The sequence below is a fragment of the Lissotriton vulgaris genome, chromosome 12 (assembly GCF_964263255.1).
Source record: "Lissotriton vulgaris chromosome 12, aLisVul1.2, whole genome shotgun sequence".
NCBI lineage: Eukaryota > Metazoa > Chordata > Amphibia > Caudata > Salamandridae > Lissotriton > Lissotriton vulgaris.
The window spans coordinates 98,721,825-98,746,592 of NC_141700.1; positions in this window are offsets into that span (position 1 = coordinate 98,721,825).

A 24,768-nucleotide genomic window follows, 5' to 3' on the forward strand; every position below is an offset into this window, starting at 1 on the left:
AGGGGAAAGTGTACGAGGCCCCACGGGTCATGCAAGTTTAGACACGAATGTGGGGGGTGTGGACAGTCTTCGCATCCCGAGACCATGTGCAGAGCCAAAACGGGTGATAACGGTAGTAGGGCAAGCGCCAAACAGGTCTGAAATAGTCCGAGGGGCGGCTTTACCTACACCGGTTGATACCATGGCAATGATTCCTTGGCTCAGCGAATACCCTGATCATGTCTCCGCTGGGGTGCTGCGAGACGGATTTTCTTACGGTTTCCGCATCCCGGTGGGGAATTTTCAGGGTAAAGCACAGTGTAAGAACCAACTTTCGGTCCTGCATAATACGGCAGTGGTGCAAGCAAAGATTGGGAAAGAAGTATCCCGGGGTCGGGTGGCAGGACCATTCAACACGCCACCAGTTCCTAATTTCGTTTGTTCGCCTTTGGGAGTGGTCCCCAAGAAGGACCCGGGTGAGTTTAGACTGATACATAATTTGTCAGCCCCGAGGGATTTGTCAGTTAATGATGCAATAGACCCAGGGCTTTGTTCGGTGCGGTACGCATCCTTCGATGATGCAGTCGCCATGTTGAATCGCCTGGGGCCCGGAGCGCTGATGGCCAAATCTGACATCGAGTCCGCTTTCCGGTTGCTCCCGGTGCACCCGGACGATCAGCGTCTCCTGGGCTTTATGTTTCAGGGGCGCTATTACATGGATAAATGTATGCCGATGGGCTGTTCCATATCGTGTGCTTATTTTGAAAAATTTAGTTGTTTTCTGCAATGGGCATTCACAAGGATTACGGGTTTTCAGCATGTCATGCATTATCTAGACGATTTTCTGTTTCTGGGGGCAGCCGGGGACACAGAATGTGCACAGGCTCTAAATGAATTTTGTGATTTGATGAGACAGTTTGGTGTGCCATTGGCGCCAGGTAAGACTGTGGGGCCCTCAACTTCGCTCGAGTTTCTTGGAATAGAGCTCGATTCCGAAGAAGGTTGCTTCCGCTTGCCAGGAGAAAAAGTGCGGAAATTCAGGGCTTCGCTTGAAGCATGTATTAGAGAAACTAAGGTGAACTTGCATCAATTGCAGCAGATTGTGGGGCAGTTGAATTTCGCCCTTAGAGTAATGCCAATGGCCCGCCCCTTTTCCCGCTCGATTGCACAAGCCATGGTCGGTCTTAAAGAGGGGCATCACCGCACGAGGCTCTCGGCCGAGATTCGCCAGGACATGCGCATTTGGTTGGCATTCCTGGCGGACTTCAATGGTCGGGTTGTCTGGACGAAGCCGGCGGTGTCCTCCGAAGAGTTGGGGCTGTGGACAGATTCGGCGGGGAGTATAGGCTTCGGCGCCATCTTTGGCAATCACTGGTCGGCTCAAACGTGGCCGTCATGGTGGCACGAGTGTGGACTTACAAGTAACATTGCTTTTCTTGAACTGTTCCCTATTCTGGTGGCTTTGAAAACATGGCCTGAGGGGTTTAGGGATCACTCTGTGGTGTTCTGGTCTGATAACATGACCGTGGTTGAGTGTATCAATAGTCAGGCAGCACGATGCAAGTGGATCCTGAGGTTGCTCAAGGAAATTGTTTTACTATGTATGCAATTGAACGTGCTCTTTAGAGCGAGGCATGTGCCAGGGGTACTGAATCAGGCTGCTGATGCGCTTTCTCGTTTCCGTATGCAGGCCTTCTGGGGTTTTCTGCCCACAGCGGACCCGGTGGCGGCACCATTTCCCGAAGCTCTCTGGTCTCTCGGTGCCCCGAACTACAAAACCTCGTGGGAGAGAGTTTAGCACCCAGGACAAGGAAGGCATATGAAGGGGCGTTCCGTTCCTATTGGTCCTTTTTGGGTTCAGCTAGGGGAGAGCTTTGGGGTCAGGAAGAATTTGTCATAAAGTTTTTACTGTCTCTACGCAGGGCAGGCAAATCGGTGGCCACGGCCCAGAGGCATCGGGCCGCCATTTCCTTCATGGCGCGAGCTCATGGTATCCAGGACCCTACAGCGTCTTTCGTGGTACAGAAAGCGCTGCGTGGGTGGCAACGCCTTGAGGGTCGCAGAGTAGATGAAAGGCACCCGATAGGTCTGGATAGGTTGGCCCTGTTACTGTCCGTACTCCCTGCTACATGTTCATCCCAGTCGGAAACAGTGTTATTCCGGGCCGCTTTTGCATTAGCATTCCATGGGGCTATGCGGGTAAGCGAATTGGTGGCAAAAAATAAGCAGGATACGGGGGGTGGACTGTGCCGAGAGCACATTCAAGTAAAGGGGGAGACGATGATTGTCTCGTTTGTCAGGTCCAAGACCGATCAAGGCGCGATCGGGGATAGTGTTGTAGTCCAGCGGATTCCCGGATCTCCCATGTGCCCGGTTGCATGCGTTGAGGAGTATTTGGCGCAGAGGGCGGCATCATGGGGAGGGACCTTGCTGAGGCATGCAGATGCCACCCCACTGACGAAGTTTCAGTTCCAGCGGGTGCTTGCAATGGCAATTTCGGCCGCGGGCCTGAACCCGGGCGAGTTTGGGACTCATTCCTTCCGGATAGGGGCTGCTACAGAGGCTACAGCCAGGGGTCTGAGTGTGGAAAAAGTGAAACAGTTGGGGCGTTGGTCCTCGAATTGTTACAAAAGGTATGTGCGGTTGCACATGTTGTGAAGCTGATATCATGTACTCACGCTTCTTGTTTTTTGTTTGGTTACAGTTTCGCAAACCTACGAGGCGGGGCCGACTGTGCAGTCGGCCCGACACCTGGGAACCAGCGGTCAGAGATCACCGGCTGAGGAAAGAGTGGTGTGGGTCGTGGGCCACTCATACGTGAGGCGTGCCGGGGACGTATTCAAAGCAGGTGACATGATTCACACAGCTGGGGAATACGGGTACAGGGTGACCTTCTACGGAAGGGGCGGGCTCTGTATTGACCAGTTTCAACATTTTCTTGAGGGTTTGTTAGGGCGGACAAGGTCACCGCCAACTATAATCATAGTACATCTTGGGGGCAATGATTTGGTGAACACTGGTAGACGACTACTTCTCGAGGCAATACTATCCACAGTAAGTTGGTTGGCGAGGAGAGTTCCAGGGTGCACGATTGCATGGTCCCATATGATTCCACGAAAGGTGTGGCGGGGGGCTAATTCAGTGTCTGCGATAAATCATTCTGTGAAAAAGATTAATAACAAGCTTGGTAGACTGTTCCGTACCAGTACATTGCATTCGATTCCTCATGGTTGTATCAGGGGGGACAATATGTATCTAGAGGATGGGGTCCATTTGTCCCGGGTGGGGAATTCTTTACTCATAGGAGACCTCGTAGCCTGGTTAAGGAGTTTGCAACATGACCTTTAGGTAGGAGTTTTGTGGGGGGTCCGGATAGCCGGTCAACTATCCGGCCTGTGGCGGTAAGGTCATGATCGGTGAGCAGTCATTGGAAGATCCCTAGGGGGGGGCGTCACCCATTACGGATGGGAGCGCCCGGGGGGAGGTGGCCATTGGCCCCTCAACGGGGAGGCGGTCCCTTCTAAAGGACGGGACGCCTAAAGGAAAGGGAAGGCGGTCAAGGCCCCTCCCTGGATAGGAGGGGCTACGGGCCCCTCCTGGGAATTTCCCGGGGCCAGGACATCTGCGACGGCAGATGTGGTAAGTTGTGTAGGGTGGGGAGGGGGGTCTACGCTACCTTCTAGACACCTCACACGAGTCCTCGGACGACCACGTACATGGCGTCGAGTTAACAGGGGCCCCCATCAAGACAAGGGGAATTGATATGGCACACGAGGTGCAGTCCTCTGTGCGGCCGCCCCTCACAAGTGAGGGGGGTGTTCTGGTTTAGGGATCTGACACCGGTTACGACCTTGCCGTTGGCCCTTAACGTTAGGATGTACAATTTCAATTTGAAATGCAATTTTGTAAGGATGTTAGTATCGGCTAGGAGAACCTTTGTATTAGATATATGTTAAGGTTAGCCAAACATCGTAATGTGGATATGAAATTGTACATGATATGAAACTGTTATTTTAATGTTATGATTTTGTTTCATATTTTAATAAATACGGCCGGGAAGGGTAACTCCCTTCCCGCCTTCCAAAAGTTCAAGAACTGTTTCCGGTTTCCCAATTCTTGGGGATTGTGTTGAGAGAGGGTGGCGGGTATCTCAGCCATATCGCACACTATTAGTGTGGGGAATTCGCGATCAGCATTTTCAAGCGCCATCTTTAAAGATCTTATTTCAGCTCGTTCAGCTGAACAGTTTCTGAGTGATTCAGTTTTGGTAATCATAGGTCTGAATTTATCACAGTGCCAGCGACCTTTTACTATCGTGAACGCTGCATTGTAGGATTTTTTATCTACATCGTAGTGTTGTGCGAATCTGTCTATAGATTACGCAGGTATATTGTTTGAGAGGCAGAATTTCGATTGGCAGAGGATATTCTTGTTCATATTGTAGATCATCTAGTTTTTTCAATTTCGGGTCAAAATAGTATTTCACGTCTTCTGTAGCAAGAGAATTTTCCCATGGTATCCATTTTGGATCTAATGCCACTGTATTCAGATTACGTTGAATTGTTAATGCCTCAAGGGCTGATTCTGCTGTGTAAACAGTTATTCTCTTGCCTTGGGCTAGGGTTCTTTCTTTTGCTACAGCAGTTTGAACCGCTGTCAGAATTTTTTCTGTAGAACTGAATTTTATTTCAGCTTGAGTGTACAAGTGTGATTTGTAAGCTATAGGTACCGTTTCTCTCTCATTAGAGGTCAGGTATGTGAATCCGCATCTTTCTGGGATGACTCGGATTACAAGGTTGCGTACGTTGTCGCGAGTTTGCAATTTTGTTTTAGTTAACATGTCTGTTTGTAGTGATCTCAAAATTTCTGTGTGTTTTTGAGTCCAATGTATTGGTTTGAAATCAGGTTTTATTAATTCATAGAGAGGTTTAACCCTCTCTGCATAATTTAGAATGTATGTTCTACCGAAATTCAGGAAGCCTAGTATTGATTGTAAATTTTTCAGCGTTTTTGTTGCTTCGAGTATTGCACACTTCTCTAAGAAGTTGTCTGCCAGGCTTTTGCCTTCACTTGATAATTCATATCCTAAAAATAGGACTGTTAGATGGGCAATTCTTGACTTTTTAAAGTTGAATTTGTAACCCTCTGATGCGAACCCCAGAATTATGGTGTTCACTCTTTTTAAGTGCGTTTCCAGGTCATCGTCCGTAAGATAGATGTCATCGACATATGATAATGCCTCATCATCAAATATCTGTAGTAACTCTGTTACCCTTGCTGAGAATAATCCTGGGCTATTCTTGAATCCCTGTGGGAGTCGGCAAAATTGTTTTTGCGACCCCATTATTGAGAAAGCGGTCAAATACCTGCTTTCAGGTGCAATGTTTTGACAGAAGAATCTATTAGAGATATCTAATGTTGTTTTATATTTTTTGCGCATGATGTTGTTCATTAGTGCTGCACTGTGTGAGTTTTGTACTGCAAAAGTTCTGCAGCAGGAGTTTAAATGACTGTAGTCCAAAACTAGACAATATGAATCGTCTGGCTTGGAGACAGGAAACAAAGGATTGTTCATTTGTGAGGTGAATGTTTCAATCACCCCTTGATATTCAAGTTGATCTAAGGTCTCCCTGACTTGCTTTTTAGCTTCTTGTTTAACTGGTTACTGCCTTTGTGCAGTCGGTTAATTTTTTAACTGGATTTTGTGGGGAGGAGAGTCCTCATCTCATCCTACATAATTTTTGTATAATGCAGGGTCTTGGGCCACTGCCCATTTTCTTGCAAATGTGTATTTTTTATGAATCGGAATATGATTTGAGAAGGCAGGCATAATCATTTCTTGGTCATGAGGGCACTCCCTGACAAACTCTGGTGGCGAGTCTTTTTCCGCTAACAGGATGTCATAGCCTTTAAAAAGTTTCTCCCAAAAGAGACCTTTTATTTTTCCTAGTTTTATCTCCCTCTATACGTAATGTTATTTCATATAGTTTATGGGGCACACTAACTCGTGTGTCTGCAGTTTCCACCTGAATGTATTCATTCGTGTCCACTGTCTCCAGAAGATTCATCAGGATCTTGCAAGCTATGGTCACTTCTGCTGCGCTGTCTAGCATTGTCTGGGCCCACTCTCAGTTTTTCAGTTTTGTCCTCAGAATCCTCTGCATGTTTAATTTTAATACTTGCTACCTTCTTTCTGGGAAATTGAGTTTTATTACTTTGATGAGCAGGTTCTTTGTCTTTGGACTTGACGTGCTCGTCCTTGTGTTCTGACCGTCCTCTTCTTTCTGATTTCTGATTTCTGTGAGGAAGTCTGAAAAGATCAAAAGGGACGTGTATCAATATCTTGATATCTATCAGGTTTTCTCAATTTATCCCTGTCTCTAAGGCTGTATCTTTTCTCAGAGGGTTCCCTTTAAGAAGACTTGCCTCCTCGGCCTGGAGATCTTTCTCTCCGTTGAGGAGACCTTCCTCTGGACGGGAAACTTTTTTCCTTGGGAGTGGATTGTTTATTACCCTCCCAACCCTTCTTTGGGGTATTTAGATTATTTTTAATAAATGTTTTTTCAGGATTTTCAGTTAGTTGGGGTTTTACTGGTTTCCCACCCAAACTATTTCTTCCTAGCTCTTCATAGGATTTTTCTATGATTCTGGCAAGTTCAAATGGTTGGTCAGTTATATCGGTCTCCTTCAATTTCTGGAGGTACATTATATCGTCCCTTGCCAATTGAACTAATTCTCTATATGCCTTTGCTAATTCTTTTAGTTTAACTAGGAGTTCTTCGCTTGACATTGTTTCAATGTCTGGGTGTGTTGTGTAGCTGGCTAGAACCGGCCACGTGGCTCCTGGTCTACCTAGTGGACCGTGCCTGGTGATGTGATTTTGATGTTTTAGGGCGCCATTAAACCAGAGCAGGTGCTCTTGGTAAGTTAGTGGGATTTCAACGTCCTCGAAAGGAGTGTATATATCCGGAGGTTCCTCTATTTTGTAATAGTGGAAATCTTTTGTCACAGCGTGTGCTGCAGGAAAATTTATCCATGTGTAGAACACCTGTCTGCCGATACTCATGTGCCTCTATCATGAATATGACCGTACCACCTCTTGGTGATAGTCCATTTTCTATAAGTTTAAGAGTTATAGTTCTTCTTATATTGACCGGAATGAGTATAGCATTCGGATCCTTTTCTTGGATGTTTGTGTCATCCGCTATGAGGTGAGCTGTTATTCTAGCTTGCTCCCTTTCGTCTTCACTTTCTCCCATTTTATTGACAGAAATTTTTGTTGCAGATCAAGGTTCAAGGAAACAAAGATTAGGTGCACAATATTTTGGAACACTGTATCCTTCAACGTTGACTAAACCAAGAACTAATACATAGGATTCTCATCCTACTAAGTTCCGGCGGATATTAACCTTTCACCCACTCCAGACGTCTATTGGAGTTTTTAGGGGAGAACGGGGTCTGTGTGAAAAGCACGACTGAGTTACTCTAGTGTCTTGCGTTAGTTTTATCGCCTTACCAAACGTTGGGCGCCATGTAGTGAAGTTCCTATATTCCCAATAGGCTCTGCGCATTGGAATAACAAACAGCAGTGTAGACGTAGGACTGAGGTCATCTAGGTCTCTACTGACTATGTTAGACTTAATTAGTTTTGCCAGCTAGCTCAGAGGTCACTAGAAACTTTCTCGAATGTTCAGGAAAGGGTTAACCGTCCTGATTTAGACAAGAAGGGATTCGTTTCTGACAACCGCATAAACATGACAACTTTGCTCCCCCAGAATAAAGAGTATCTCTAGAGTCGTGTGAAAACAATAGACAGCTATTTCACTCAGTCCATCGTACATGCTTAGTTCCAACAGAATGCAGAGAAATAGAGAGACGGGAGTTTTCAATAAAAAGGTGTCATTTTATTGAGCAGTCTTCCTTCTCATGCAAGAGACATTAATTGCCACAATTGCAATACTTATTATAAAGTAAAGTGCGTACAGTAAAAGTAGTATTACGAAATAATACTGTAAAAGCATTGATATGGTTTCTTAGCCATATGATACCTAAAATGGATAAATATATACATACATAAAAACATTGACTAACAAACTCAACTGGTGCTTCTAAATACGCCTACCCTGGTGTACCTGACCTAAGCCTAATACGTGGGAAGGAGTAAGGAAGTTTGTAGTTTTTAAGTTACGTTATTTGCCAAGTATCGGAATCAAGAATTCTCTCTAAGGTTTTAATCAGCTCCGTACCTTGGTTACAGAATGAAGGAGGTCTTGTATCTCGTTTCTCAGGACTCGATCTCCCAGCAACCCGCGAGGGTGACTTGGGAACACCGGAGCTGGATTTTCTCTGCTGGAGAAAAAGACAGCGTCTCTCAGTGCGTCAAGGGGAGGGGCGGTTTCCGTCGGCTCTCATAACAGCTGGGCTCCCGGGCAAGTAGAACGTCGCTCTGCTCCCAACCACTGTGTGTTTGCTTAAGGCAACGTTGGTATATTTATACCTGAAAGGTGCCGGGTTTTACGTAAGGTTGGACATAAGACGTCACTAAGAACTAACAGTTCTTTCTGGACTCCAGGAGTTCTTGTGCAAATCAAAACAAAAGCAGGGGGTTTTCCCGGGCGGCTGGAGGCTTGGTTTGTTTAAAGAACACGTTGTGCTTTCTAGGAGTCTATGGGAGTAGCCTTACCTTGCTTTGGACTGCATGGGCTATTACCAAATATGGATATGATTCTTATGCCTTTATAAGGATACTATTTATTATAACCACATAAGGGCATGAATCTGGAATATCGAATTAGGGTCCTAGATAGAAATACAACACACCGAGTGGAGAAGTGTGGCTCAATGATTAGAGCGACAGACCCTGATGCAGAGGTCTAGCCTGGGACCAGGGTTCAATTACCCGCCTCGGCAGGTCTTGGGCTCAAAAATTCCACGGACCTGATAATTCTCGCCTCGGTGCCCATTCCAATAGCTTGCTTAATCTCCACAATGGCCCCCACAATGCTAAGGATGTCTGGCCTCCACCTTGGGGGTGGAGGCCAGGAGTGGACGCCTCACAGGGAAAGCCAGGATGGGTTCCACAGCGGTATTCGTACAAGCGCCTTGAGACCCTTGCGGGTGAGTAGTGCGCTATACAAGTACCAATTTACAATTTACCGACACCAGTGCCATCGACTCCTGTTAGCCAACCATCGGCGCTGCCTGCACCCTGACCTGTGGGCCCTGCACACTGAATTGACCCATCTCACACCGCAGCCTTGGGTCTACCGACAACAGCGCTTCGGCACAGACAACACCGCTGCCTGCACTGCAACGAGCACCACCCCACTTCGCACTGCAGCTCTGGTCTCATCGAGCTGCTGGACGACCGTCACCAAGCCACTGCCTCCACCGCGACCTGAGGGTCACCCTGCTCCACTTCACACCACAGCCTCGATCCCTGCTGTAGCCGGCGCTCCTGAATTCAAACTCAAGGAGTTAGACCTGCAAAGCGTGTGACTTCAAGGGCCTGATTACTCAAGCACTAACTTCCGGAAAGTACTGTTTTACAGGTCTCCCTCACACCGTGGCCGGCCTGCGACAGACTGTAACTGTTAGATTAGTTTGTTTACGATGCTGAGATAGCCCTGGACAAAGCTATCAATTTCCAGGATCTGTATATAAAGCCTAGTGTTGCATTATTCACATTTTGATCACTGTATGTTGGATTTTTATAGTTTTGATCTGGTTTTACACAGATAAATATTGGATCTTTTTCTAAAACTGGTGTGGTGTCCTTTTGTAACCTTTTCACTGTATTACTGTTTGTTATGTACAAATTCTTTACACATTGCCTCTGATATAACCCTGGCTGCTCATGCCAAGCTACCAAGGGAGTGAACAGGGGTTATTTTAGATGTGTAATCCCCTTACCCTGACTAGAGTGGTGGATTCTGCCTGGTTTATGTGCATACCCTAGCCAGCGACAAAAAGCATTTCTAACAGGATTAACCACCAAGCATATGCTTAAATGTGTATTAAAAACAGTTTCTCCCATCTGTACCATCCGCCATTTAACAGTGAGCCTCTTTACAATGAAAAGTTTCAACTCTCTGCTGGAACCTCCCAATTTATTAGTCCCTGCCCAGTAAATTAACTCAGATCAGTTTAAAATCCACACAAATAATCTGTCCTAAGCCACAAAACTGTTTAGGGGGTTTAAATGATTCCATTGCATTACCTCATAATTGTACCTAAAATAAATTGTAAAAAAGATACATTTAAAAATCACTTTTCGTGTCCATTGCTGTGATTGCAACAAGTATGGCAACCCTGGAAATCTTTACTTTGGCTGGGGCTAGGTCCAAAAGGACTGCCATTTCAACCTCAATTAGTTAATGTACACCGAATGAGTCTCTTCAAGGAAGATCATGTTGAGTTCTGCCACTCTGAAGAACTTCTATGCCAAACCTTCAGCACTTATTCAAAGACTAATCATCTTAAATTCAGACATGCTAAGGGTTGTAGCTTCAGGGATAGGGTGTGACACCATCCCAAATAAATGCATTCTTGGCTAGGTAGTTTGGTCTGGGGCCACTCACCCCTCCTCCTCCCACCCCCAATTCAGGGTTTACTATCTCTTTGTTGGTTTTCTTGTCCTGAGACAAGAATGGAAAACAAAATGGCGTTTATGTTAACGAGAGACTGAGATATCCATCTGGTGGCCGAATTTAAAATGTGAACCCCGATAGCCTGGAATCAATACCAGTTTTCCAGCTTGCCTAAATCCGGTCATCCCAGGCACATATTTTATTTCACAGAGCCTCCTTTTTAGGTCTCGCCTGAGCCAGTGCATGTGCCGCTCTGGCAAGACTTTTAGTAAGTGGGCTTCAAAAAGCTCACCACACGCGTTTGCTTGTGGCCTAAAGCTTGCGGTTACGCCCAAAGGCACCATCTGGCTCTCATCTCTCGTCATGGCTTATTAGGCGCATCGCTCGCGGGCACCCTGACGGCGCGCGCACATCGTACACCACTCGCCAGACGTGCCTTCTTTTTTTTCACTTTTAGCGCGAGGCGCACGCACACACACGTGCTTGTTTTCTTTTTGTCCATTCTCCCGCTTTCCTTTCCTTTAATTCCTCGTTTGATTTCTTTCAGCCTTTGCTTCCTCCACCTTGATTTCCCTCCTCTTCACCATTCCCCTCTTTCATCCCTCCTCCTCTCATTGCCTGCCCTCTTTATACTAAGCATTTTCTTGCCTCATTCTCCGTACTTCTCGCCTAGCCTCTTCCTTTTCTCTTTCTCCTCCTTTTTCTTTGTTTGCGTATCCATCCTTCTCATTCTTCGTACATTATCCCTCTTCGTTTCCCTTTCTCTTTCCTGATTTTACACCTCCCATCCTTCATTCTTTTTGTCAATTGCTTCCTTTCTTTTCCAGATTAGTTCTTTTCTCGTCCCGCCTTCCTTCCTTGGTCATTGTGCGTGCTGTGTAAATAACCATAGTGCACAGACGGAGTGATATAAATACGCCTATTTAGTGGGGGAAGTATTTTTTTTTTTTTAAATCAGTTTTGTTTTTTATCAAAACATCGGCATGCACATCAGAATACATTCATTCACATGTTATGAGTATACCATAAAACCATTCAAGCAATTTCGCAGGAGATCCCACGTTTGGTTGGTTAACATTATTTACAATATTGGACAGATCCCTTGGCACAACGCCCCTATAGCTCCCCGAGTTCATCATCAGTGCTGTCGTCTTCAATCTCTGGTACTGGCTCACAGATGTCCCCTCGATACGCGTTCCATGCCGCCCATATTTTGGTCCATTTCTGGGGGCATTTCCGGCTTATATAAACTGTTCTTTCCTTTGACATAATGAGGTCCATATCTTTACACCAGTTTGTTAGTGACGGTACATTCACTGCCCTCCATTTTTGCGCAATGTTGCGTTTCGCTACCATGAGTCCCAATGTGACCCACGTCTGTCCATGTCTTGTAAGGTCATTGGGCTCCCACACATTCAGGAGACATCTACGCGGCTCTGGTGTAAGCGATACATTCATTGCCTGTGAGATCGTGCGTAGTACTTTACGCCAGTATTCGGTTATTCTGGAGCAGTCCCAGAGTGTATGGAAGAAGGATCCCTCCTCGCCGCATCCTCTAAGGCAATATGGATGTTGTGCTCTGCCCATTTTGAATGAAGTGCTTCTAGTATAATATGTGCGGTGGAGGATTTTAAGTTGTATAAGCCAGATCCGCGATGGTATACCTATTTCTTTGGGTGAAGCCGAGGCCTCCTGCCACTCTGTGTCGTCCATGTCTCCCACCTCAGTCACCCATTTCTTTCTCAATGTGCCCATGAGGTCTGGTAGGTTATTGATGATTTTGCGGTAAGTGAGGGATGTGGTGCGTTTTGGCATGTGGTCTGTAAGTAGGCGATCTTCTAGTGGAGAAGCCTCAGGTACGTCGGAGTTCAGTGACAATATCGCCAACAATGCGTGTCGTATTGGAGTATACCTAAAAGCCTCAGTGGGGGCCAGATCATACTGCTGCAGCAGTTGTGCAAACAGTATCTCAGTCCCTTTGTCCCATATGTCTCCCACCGTGGAAATACCTATATCGTCCCACTGATCAAATCCCTTGCTGGTTTTCAAGTACCCCCAACCGCTTTGTGTCCCAGAGCGGGGTAAGTCTAGTGATCACCCCCCTCCATCCCAATCGCGTCTGCACCACGTGCCAGAGCATGACTGTATGTTTTGTCGGGCCCACCAATTTCGTGATCTGTCCCCTATTGTACAGGACTGCAAGTATGTTCCCTGCTCCTAACTGTACCCTGTCCGCCCTATATGCTGGGTCCGCCTGAGAGGCGTGTATCCATTGGTTAACGACCTTGAGATGTGCAGCCCAATAATACATGTGGACGTTTAGGAGTGCAATCCCTCCATCGTACCATCCGCGATGCAGTTTCGCCTGGGCTATACGGGCCGTCTTTCTGCCCCATAGCTATGTGGATACCTGTGTTGCTATCTGTTTAAAGTATTTTAGCGGTACATGGAAGGGCGTATAAGAACCGTGGCATAGCCATCATCTTCAACAAGGCGGCTTTCCCCAGTAGTGTGAGGTGAAGTGATTCCCAATGCGCCACATCTCTTTTTAATCGCTCTAAGGGAGGCACTAAGCTCTTGGAGAAAAATGTCGCTGGATCAGCTGTGATGTGGATACCTAGATATTTAAAGGAATCCTGAGCAATCACCAGTGGGCAAGTCTCGGGGAGCCGTGGAGGCGGACCCTTCAGTACATATAACACCGACTTGGTCCAATTGATCGTGTACCCCGATAGCTTACCGAAGTCGTCACTTCTCTCAAGGAGCACAGGAATGGCGTTTTCAGCGTCTGTTAGGTACACCAAAATATCATCGGCGTAGAGGGAAAGGCGATCTTCCCACCCCTCTGTCCACTGAATGCCTCTTAGCAATGGATGTCTTCTAATTCGTGTCGCTAGGGGTTCTAATACTAATGTGAAAAGGAGCGGCGACAGGGGGCTTCCCTGGCGCGTCCCTCTAGCCAGAGGGATAGTATCCGAAACATGACCATTTGCAGTCACACACGCCAGTGGACTGGTATACAGGAGACAAACCCACGAACAAAACTTTGGGCCAAAACCCAAATGAGTAAGGACTGCAAAAAGATAATTCCATTCCACCATGTCAAAGGCCATCCTCGCATCTAGGGAGAGGACAACCGCTGGTTCGGACAGGGCCGACACCTTTGCCAGCGCTCCATGCAGGCGTCTAAGGTTCCGAGCGGTGTTTCTGTTGGGCATGAAGGCGGATTGATCTAGGTGGATTAACTATGAAAGGTGTGCCAACAGCCTAGTTGCCAGAGCCTTGGCAAGAATTTTTGTCTCTGCATTGAGCAGGGAGATAGGGCGGTATGAGGTACATTCGGACAGAGGTTTACCGGGTTTCGGGATAGCCACTATTGTGGCCAATCTCTGGTCAGGTAGAAGTTTGCCTCTATCTATGCTATCAATGTACATTCTCAGAAGGTGTGGGCTAATAGTGTCCGCCATCTGCTTATACAATTCTATCGGGGTCCCAACGCCTTACACGACTGTAACAAGCGGATTGCAGCGTGAACCTCTTCCTCTGTGTTATCCGCCTCAAGCTCTAAGGGTGCCTCTCGTGTGAGTTTGGGCATGTCTATATCCTGTATGGAGGCCCCAGACTCTGCCTCTGACACGTTCGACGCTGAAGTATAAACCGCTCGGAAATAGCCCGCCAATTCCTGCACTATAGCCCGTGGATCGTATATCTTATGTCTAGTCGCTGTGATGTTGGAGACTGTCTCTTGTCGCAAATAGTCCCTATATTGTACCTGCCTGAGGTGTAAAGCATGTGCTGATTCGGGGGTGGGATTTGCTGAGTGTTCCATGACAGTTGAGTGTAATTCTAGCTCCAGCTCCGTAAGCTCTCTATGTTTCTCTCGTGGTGCCCCGTGATGGAGTCTATGGCTTGCCCCCTAATAACTGCCTTGTAGGCCTCCCACAGGACTGATTGGGAGTCCACTGATGTAGCGTTTTCCGCAAAGAAGTGTTTTGTGGCCTTGCGAATTTCTCTTCCAATGGCCGGGACTTGTAAATATCCAGGGTAGATTGGGTAAAGCCTCTTATGGGACCTATGATTGTAGGAGAAAGTTAGCAGCACGGGTGAGTGGTCCGATATGCCCCTGGGCTTGATTGTAATGTCAGCAACGTTCTCTAAGTTGGCCTCTGACGTCATGAAGTAGTCAATTCGAGACTGTTGTGAACATTAGAATGAAATGTGTATTGTCGTGCTGTGCGATGGTTGTGTTTCCATGCGTCCACCAACCCCAGGACCTCCGTGAAGCTCTGCAAGCGGGATACCCCCGCTGTCCGCCCCCTCACTGGATATCGGTCTAGTCCTGCATCCATTGTGGCATTAAAATCCCCTCCCATAACTAGGTCACCCTCCGGCAGAGTAAGTAAAAATTCACCAAGGGCTGGAGTGCCACAGTGTGGAGCGCCGGGGGAATGTATACTGATACTACATTAATAAGTTTACCTTCCCATTGTCCCTGTAGTGCTGCAAATCTACCCTGATCATCCTTACGACTCTGGAGTATGATGAAGGAAGAGATTTTTCGCACCAGGATACGTAGTGGGGGGGGGGGGTCACTGTAGCCTCAGAGGCCATGTCTCGGGTATGATCTGTCATAGAGTGTGTCGCTATAGTAGTGGCAAGCAGTGGGCGTGAGCCACAGTCCAACCGTGCCGTGTGTAAACCTGCCAGTTTGAGTGTATTCCCTCATGTTGCAAACTAAAACAAAGAATCTCAGAACCCACAATCCCCAACTCCCCGCCCTGCCTCCCTGCCCGACGGGCTCTGAACTGCCCGCCACCCCAACTCAGCAGAGTGCTTCAACCCCACCCGTAACACTGTACTTGCGTGAAGGGGGTAGGAAGTCCAAGGAGAGACGCAGACCCTTCTGTCCTCCCAGAGCCCACTGTGGCCCAGTGTCCAAAGTCGGAACAGCCGCCGTCTTGATTATGTGTGAAAGTCTCATGGTGAGCCAGAAAACCTGGGGTAGTTTATTAGCCTTGTCCGAGGTCTTCTGCGTCAGGCCGCTGTTCTTCATCCCCTCCTGAGTGGAGCTGTTCTTGGCTGCTCACGACCTCACTTTAGTCTTGATTCCGATGTCCTCTACGTCCGCGACGGGGTCCATCTACTCTCCGCCATCCTTCAAGCCAATCATGGGCCTCCTCAGGAGTCTCGAAAAAACAAGTTTTCCCGTCGGCTACAACTCTGAGTTTTGCTGGGAAGATCATCTAATAAGGCAGGTCCTTACCCCGTAGTGCTTTTTTAACTTCTAGGAAGGACCGTCGTCTCTGTGAGACTGCTGCTGTGTAGTCGGGGAAGGATACCGCTGAGTTCAAAATGTGAATCGGGGGAGATACCCTTGCAGTCTGTAGTATTGCATCCCTGTCACGGAAATTGAACAACTGTGCGAGCACCGGTCTGGGGGGCGCTCCCGGCTTTGGCCTTCCACCCGGGACTCTATGCGCCCATTCTACGGAGAAGAAGTTGGAGAGGCCCTTCGGCTGTAACCTGGTCTACGTAGAGATTCATGGGAGGAGCGCCTTCACTCTCCGGAATTCCGATAATCCGGACGTTGTTTCTTCGAGAGCGTCCTTCCTGGTCATCCAGCTTCTCCATCAATAACTTATTTTCGGTTTCAAGCCTTGACACTGTCTTCTTCAGTGCTGCCGAGTCCATCACCAGTGTTTTAGCGACCTGTTCGACTTCTGTTACTCTGTTCGTTATTTTTTGAAAATTAGCCCTTAATAACGAGACGTCTGTTGATATTATGCCTACTGTAGCCTGGACTTTTGTGAGGGCCGCCATTATGTCCTCCAGAGTCACTTTACTAGCGCCATCTCCGTCGGCTGCTTTGCCAGAGGGTTTCTTGCTCTCAGGAAGCGGTGGAAACTCTTTTCCGTAGGCATATTTGTGAGCTTGGCCTGGGTGTTCTGCGTTCGTGGAGCTCTGCCCGCCATGTTAACCCCCAGGGCCAGTAGCGAATGTCCCTGTGCTGCGGCATCTTTTATTACTGGGGTAGTCAGTCCACGGGGCCCTCAGTGCAACGAGGTGCTCCCCTCGGGAGTGGTGTTCGAGGAGAAAGGGGGGGGGGCGAAACACCCCGGTCCGGCACCCCTGCCGTCCCGTCTGGATCTCAACTGCGGGGGCCAGCTACACGCCCGCCTTCTGGCACTCGCCCCTCCCGTCCTCCACTTCAGGCTGCTGTTTTTCGGGGCCCCCCGGGCGCAAGGTGGTCTATGCGGGCGCGACCCACCTTCAACTCAGCAACATCTCCACCGGGCACGCCTCGGTCAGGGCCCCTGGAAAACGAGTCCCCGGCGACTAGGTCTCACCCCTCCGCTTGCAAGGCCAAGTAGATCTGAAGCCCAGTGCGGCGGCGGCGGCTGCTTCACCGCTCCAGATGGTCAGAAGTCCTTTTCCTGTGGGTGTGAGCCGCTCCTCCCACCGTCGCCTGGGCCGCCCCGCCTCCGCCGCAATCTGCACTGGGCCCTGCTGTAAATTTAGTCTCCGGCGGCTGTGTGGGGATTAGGCCCTGATAGCCCACCGATTTGTAACACCGGAATCCGGCTTCGGATCGTCTCCTACGTTACACCGGCGGCTGCCGCTTGGTCCTCGGCCCCAGCGTGTTGCTCTGGGGAACTTTAGTAGTAAGGATAAGTGTCCGGATAGTTAGGAAAGGCTACATCGCCTCCGGAGCTTCTTCAGGCAGCTGCCATCTTGCACGGCCACTAGCCACGCCCGGGGAAGTATTTTTTAATGAGATATTGTACTTCCAACTAGCTGCCCGGCAGCACTTTTTTACATGATTATTTTAAAATAAATTGTCCATTCCGGAGGGAATTAAAATACCCACATGTGTATTGGATTCAGTCCAAGATGGCCCAGTAATTTTACTTTGTGACTTGCATGGGGCGCAACCACCACAAACGCGCTCTCTTATCATGCATTCCATCAGCTGAAGCTCGGAAGCGCTAACAGAGGTGGCATGATTGCTTGAACTGTGGTTTAAGAGTAAGTTTCCAATGATAATGTGCTGCATGGACAAATACTTATAAGTGTTGACCCTCTTCTCATTTGTGCTCAACTTCCGTCTGCTAGTTTTTAATAGCACTGCCTGACCCCGTTCTTACAGTCTGAGCGGAAAGCCGAAGACTGTGGCATAGTGTGAAATTCTCTCACGTTTTAGATAGCCCGATGCACACTTCTGAATACTAGGAGGTATCACACTGCTTGTCAAGTCCACAGGCTATAGTGTATAAATTTACACGGCATGCAGTCAACAATACTCCACCCTACTGAACTATTCTTTGGGTGGCTCGCTTTTTTTATTTCACTGCCAGCAATGCAGAGCCCCCCTTATTGACAATGAATGTTATCATTAGCAGCAAAGCGGGCAGCTTTAAGGGTAAATATTTGCTGCTGTCAACATTAACTCACTTCTTTAAAAAACACAGCATTGTGCTGTAATAAGAGTCCAGAATCCAGCTATGTATTTTAATCCCATATGTAGGCCGTTTTTGCATCTGTGCAGTGTTCTTCTGCCTTTGCATGAAGTAATGGCGCCAGGGACTCACGGTATGCTTTGTAGTACTCAGCAGGTAAGCCGACCGGTCCTGGCGTCTTCCCACGCGCCATTGACGCGATTGCCTTCCCCAATTTCCTCCAAGAAGAGAGGCTCATTAAGTGCCTTCTTATGTTCCTCTGAGGCTGTGGGCAGTTGGATAGAGTCCAAAAACCTCTCTAGAAGATGCCTGGGGCCAATTCCTCTGGCTCTGTACAAGTGTGTGTAGTGATCGGTTAGGGTGTAGTGATTTAGCGCTGCGTATACACCAGCATCCCTTCCGCAGTGCGAAGTGCCCCTATCAGGGCATGGTTTCCCTCCTGCCATAGCAACCAAGCTAGTAGGAGGCCCGCTCTATCTGCCCTGGCATGGGACAGGCCATGTGTGCCGCGAGTTGCGGCATCGCGCCGTTCCAGAAGTTCTGCATGTTGGGTGTGGAGGGCCTCCAGCCGATATGAATGTCTGCCCCCCCCCCCCTCACGCTCATATTGTAACAGCTCAACTTCTAAGCGCGCAAGAGAGGCCGATAGCGTCCTACGTATATTCCACGTGGCTCCCAGGCAATGTCCCCCCGACAGCCACTTTGTGGGCGTCCCATTCGGCTAATGTGTTACTTGCCGTCCCTTCATTAATATTGAAATATGTGAGAATAGCTGTTCCAAGGGAAGAGCGAAATTCTAAGTCCTCCAGTGCACACGGCTGGAGTCGCCACGTGGGCACAGGTGGACGGTCTGCCTCCCAGCTGATCTGGAACCACAGGGAGTTATGATCGGAGGGTGTCCGCCCCAGGTATTCTGCTTGCGCAATTAGCGGGAGCAAAGACTGGGAACCCACCTTCCGGTCTAACCAAACATGCAAATCATGGATGCTGAATAGTAGTAGTAGGTTCTTTCAGTAACGCCCATTTAGAGAGCCAGTTCCTAAGCGCCTGCGCGTTGGACACCGCCGTTGTCGCAGTTAGATCTGTCTAGCAACATATTAAAATCACCGCCTAGTAACCAAGGAAGCCCAGCATAGGGGTTCAAGACCTGCGTCAGCTGTGTTAGAAAGGAAGGCTAGTCAATATTAGGGGCATACAACGATCCCAGTAACATCTCTTGACCATTTAGGTTTCCCCCGCACATGGGTGTATCTGCCCTCCCGATCCACCACCACCTCTTCACAGAGGAGGGGAGTGCCTGCTGGTACCCAGATCAGTGTACCCCACGCTTGCGCTGAAAAGCAAGTGCCATATATTTGCCCACTCCAACACCGCCGAAGTCTGTCAAGCTCCGTCTGGGTCATGTGTGTTTCTTGCAAAAGGGCGATACCCACTGAGTGCCGCTGGAGGTAGGAAAAGATAGAGGAACGCTTCGATGGCATGTGCATGCCACATATATTCCAGGTCGCGATATTACTGCGTGTCATAGTTAATCTGGGTAATCAATCGCGGCTTGGGGCGCAGGGGCCGCACCAAGGCGTCGGTGCCATGGTCAGAGAGCATAATAGTGTACACTGCAATGTAAACAACATAACTACTGCAAACAGTATAATAAATGGGGCGTATCCCCGGAGGGGCATCCGTCCAAACCTCAAAAACAACAGTTAATTATGAGCTATTCCAGTGTAGTGCCTGGCGAGGTGCGTGTGGTGACATTGACTTATCTGCACTATTCCCCCTCCCATGCCTCCTGTGTATACGGGAGGTGCATCAATATGTCATGATCTAGACTAGCGGCAAGCTGTCCCCCGGCGTTGCGCATGCGCCCAATTAGGTTATGAAAGCACCCCTAGTGTGCAGCGCAGCTTAACGACATGTGAATGGAAATAGAAAAGACAAAACAATTCTCTACTAGTGTAGGTTGACCATGTCTGAACTCAGCACAGCGGAATAATATCACATAATCAGGTCAGCAGTCTGTGGAGTCACCACTGGCAGGTTTGAGTCCTCTGAATTACGGTGGACTAGGTGATGAGCCACTGGTTCCCGGGGCACTGCGTATGTAGGCCTCCATGCGGTCGCCGCTATGTACAGTCCCAAGGGTTGCCACCACCTCCAGAGCTTCCAGACGTTCCATCCTGATTTTCTCCGGACTGGGCGCTACTGGGCCCAGCCTTGCAGATTGGTGCGTTCCTCCCCGCCTACGCCGTCGGGGTCTTCTCTCAGTCAGTCTGCCAGTATCTGAACCCGGAGGTCATGCTCCTGTCCACTGCCTGACTCCTTAAGCCAGTCCCACACTTCTGCCGGGGAGTCGAAAAAACAAGTCCCATCTTTCGTGACCACTCTGTCGGGCCGGGAATAGCAGGGAGTAAGGCAACTCCAGCTCCCCAAGTTGATGCTTCACCGCCATGTAGTTGCTTCTGCGCCGTTGCACAGATGCTGTTTAGTCCGGGAAGAACATGACTCAACTACTTCCCACATTCAGATCGTCTGACTTCCATGTTTCGCGCAGCACCATGTCTCTATCCTGGTAATTAAGGAGTTTGAAGAGTAACGGTCGGGGCCTGGCTCCCGGCTTGGGCTTCATAGCCGGACCTCTGTGCGCTCTCTCCACGACAAACTGCGGCGAGAGCACCCCCTGGGGCAGGAGATTTCGCAGCCAGTGCTCAACCTACTGCTCCGGATTTCTGCCTTCCTCTCCCTCCGGAAGGCTCACCATGCGAATATTGTTGCGTCGAGAGCGCCCTTCTGTGTCTTCTATTCGGTCTTCAAGCGCATGGACCCCGTCAATCATGTCTTGTAGTGCTCCCTTTGGACAATGGGTGTGGATACCTGGAGGCAAAGTTGGGAGGAGAACTTGCAGGTGAAGTTCCCGCTCATGAATCTGTTGCCTCTGCCTGCTGAGGCAATCTGCGATCGGATTGTCCTCGGAGGTGTTCTGCCAGGAGATACATTTTGTGAAGCATGGCCCATCTCCAAATGGCCTGTGCAAGGCTAGACAGCAGGAGGGTGTAAACCCCCCCCATGTTTCTGTAAGTAATACATGGCTGTCATTTTGTCGGTGCGTATCAGGACAGATTTGCCTGCCCGGTTAATCTGAAAGGGTTTGAACACTAGAAATACTGCTAGCAGCTCCAGATGTTTGATATGAAGGGGCTTTTGCCTCCACAAACCTTGAATTTATGAGTATGGAGATGAGCTCCCCAACCAGTGAGCGATGAGACTGCAGTTAGCACAGTCTGTGGAGTCGATGAAGGGCTGCCCTTTAGATAGGTTTTGTGGATTACACCACTGCAGAGAGCGATGGGTGCGGCCACCTAACAATACTAGATCTGTGCTCATAGACATTACATTAACGTTCTAACGATCTGTGCCCCTGAGACATTACATTAACGTGCTAAGCATTCTTGCAGGGGGAACTATAATGATGCAAGACGTCATCATTCCCAGTAGTTGCATATACACTCAAACTGGTAATGACTGGTTGGGCTGAAACTGAAATTAGAGCCCAAATATTGCAGATTCTGTCTGGATTTGGGACAGGCTAGAGTATTGAGAGTGTCTCCTAAGTAAATGTAAATTGATACTTGTATAGCGCACTACTCACCCGCAAGGGTCTCAAGGCGCTTGTACGAATACCGCTGTGGAACCCATCCTGGCTTTCCTGTTTGCGTGTTGGAGATGGGACTTCAACACAATTACTGTGAACCCAAGATCGTGCAGTAACTGTACTGTCCTTTGAGTATACTTTGGGTAGGAACTGGCTTTGATGAGCCAATCGTCGAAGTATGGGAAGACATGAATATGTTGTCTTCGCAGGTGAGCAGGGACTACTGCTAGGCACTAAACTCTGGGAGCAGTGGTGACTCCGAATGGAAGTACTTTCAACTGGTAGTGCTGTCCCGCTACCACAAACCTGAGATATTTGCGATGTGCGAGATGTATTGGAATATGGAAGTATCCGTCAAAGTCCAGAGTAGACATAGTCGCCTTGCTGTAGGAGTGGGAGCACTTTGCGAAATGTCACCATGTGACAGTGATCTGAGTGAATATACTGATTTAATTCTCTGAGGTCTAGTACAGGCCTGAGAGAGTCATCCTTTTTGGGTATTAGAAAGTACAGGGGTATAGGCTGGAACCGTGATATTGTAAAGGTACGGGCTCTATAGTTCTCTTTTGCAGAAGAGAGTGAACCTCCTGCTTGAGGAGGAGTAGATGCTTGGTTGACATTTTGTGTGAATGTAAAGGAATGTTTGGGGGATTGTTGGTAAGCTCCATGCATTTACCAGATTGGATAAATCCTAGGACCCATCCGTTAGAAGTTATTGTATGCCAGATGGGGAGGAATTGAGAGAGATGTCCCAAGACAGGTGTGGAATGATTTGCGGGGGAGAGAGGAGGCAAGTCACTGTTTGCTTGTTGAGGGGGAGGTGCGGGTGTGGAACCTTTACCTCATCCATTATTATTGCCTCTAAATCCGCCTCAAACATAACCTCTCGAAGAGGGTGACCGACTGTTGTTTCTATATGATGTTGAGATGTCTGTAGATCTGCTTTTGCCCCCGCCCCCCCCTGTAGAAGGAACGACGAAAAGAACCCCGATTGGATGGGGACTGTAGGGCTTCCATAGATTTTGCAACATCTGTGTCCTTCTTCATCTTCTCTAAGGAAGGGACTACAACAAGACCAAACAGACGTTCTTTATCAAAAGGTAGATTTAAGATAGAAGCCTGGCCTTCAGGTTTAAACCCTGAAACTCAAAGCCAGGCATGCCTTCTTAGCAAGACACTGCTGTTGATTGTAGAGTAGCTGTGCAAGCCGCATCTAATAGTAGTGTTTGAAATTAGTTTCCCTTCCTTAATTAGGTTGTGTGCCTTAGCAATATGTTAATAAGGTACAAAATGGAGCAATTGTTCCAATTCATCTTATTGCGCTCTGTCGTATCTATCTAAAAGAGCCTGTGTATTGGAAATACGCCTGTGGTTGCCTGCCTGTGTAGCTACTCATTTTCCGGAGGCATCTATTAGTTTAGATTCCTTGTCTGGAGGAGTGGCATCCCCCGAGGTAAACTGGATCTGTTGGTTCAGATTTATACGTATCTACCCTTGGTGTTGCGCAAACGGGATCTTTAAAAATGTCGTCCGCATGCTCTAGCATGCCCTTAAGCATAGGCAGTGTGTGAGTGGATCTCTCGGAAGAGCTTAGTGATTCAAAGAGAAAATCCTCAAATGACGCTTTATGAAGCTGAACTCCATGATATTCAGCTGCCCTATTTAATAACGAATAGTTTCTTACCTGTCGGTGTCGTTTTACAGCTTGAAGATCTTTCTGGATTCACCATGCTGTGCATTATTCCGCGGTCTAGTGGTTGGGTCCGGAATCGTAGTCTTTTCTTTGGTTTTTTAATTTTTTCGTAGCCCAGGTGGGCGTCGACGTCCCACCTTTTGGTGTCTGTCCTGTGACGTCGGCATGCTTCCTGCGGAAGCTCCCACCCTTGGGCGCCATCTTCGGATTCTTTTTTCTTTTCCGTTTGTGTTCTGTTTCCGAATTGTATGGCAATGTTTTTCTCTTTTCTCTTTTAGCGCTGTCTTCCTTGAAGTTCCATGAAGTCTTTTAATTATACGTTTTTTTGTTTTGTTTACCACCTCTTTTCTCCAGCCTCATCTTTCTGGCAGAGGTGGGTGGGTTCGCTAGTGAATCCAGAAAGATCTTCAAGCTACAAAACTACACCGACAGGTAAGAAACTATTCGTTTTGCAGCGTGAATCTTTCTGGATTCACTATGCTGTGCATAAACTTCGTAGCGGTTTGTTGTTATTGTGGTGGCTGGGTGGAAGATGAGCTTGTGTTCTTGAATATGTGCTGAAGCACTTTCTGTCCCACTTGTGCTTCCTTGTTCATTTGTATGTCCACACAGTAGTGTTTTGTGAACATGTGCACAGAAGCTCATGTTGCCGCCAGGCATATGTCCTGAATGGGAGTGTTTGCCAAGAAGGCTATTGTAGCTCCCTTCTTTCTTGTTGAATGGGCCCTTGGCCCCTCTACTAGTTCTTGTCCAGCTTGTTTGTGGCAGAATTGCATAGTTTGCGCGATCCATTGTGCAATTGTTCCTTTAGTAACAGCTTTTCCCATGAAACTTTCAGCAAAGGAGACAAAAAAATGTTTCGTTTTTCTGTGATCTTTAGTTCTCTCTATGTAATGCATGACTGCACGTCTCGCATCCAGAGTGTGCAGTGCCCTTTCTGCTTTTGTTGTTGGTTTCTGAAAGAAACTTGGTATTTGAATCGTCTTGTTGATGTGGAACTTGGACACCACCTTTGGCATAAAGTGTGGCTCCGTTCTCATCACCACCCTGTCGTTGTGAATTTGTATGTAGGGTTCCTGTAGTGTTAACGCTTGCAGCTCGCTTACTCTGCGTAGCGAGGTGATTGCCACTAGGAATGCTGTTTTTAACGTTAGCATCTGTAGTGAGGCTTTATGCATCTGTTCAAAAGGTGCTTTCATGAGTTCTGTCAGTACTATATTGAGGTTCCATGCCGGTGCTGGTAACCTTTTAGGTGGTGCTATTCTTTTTGCACCTTCCAAGAATATTTTTACAATTATAGAAGTAAAGAAGCTTTTGCCTGTTTCTCCTCTAATGTAGGCGACAATGGCAGCTAGGTGTACCCTTAGCGACGATGAGCTCAGGTTAGTCTCGAGCGGGTGT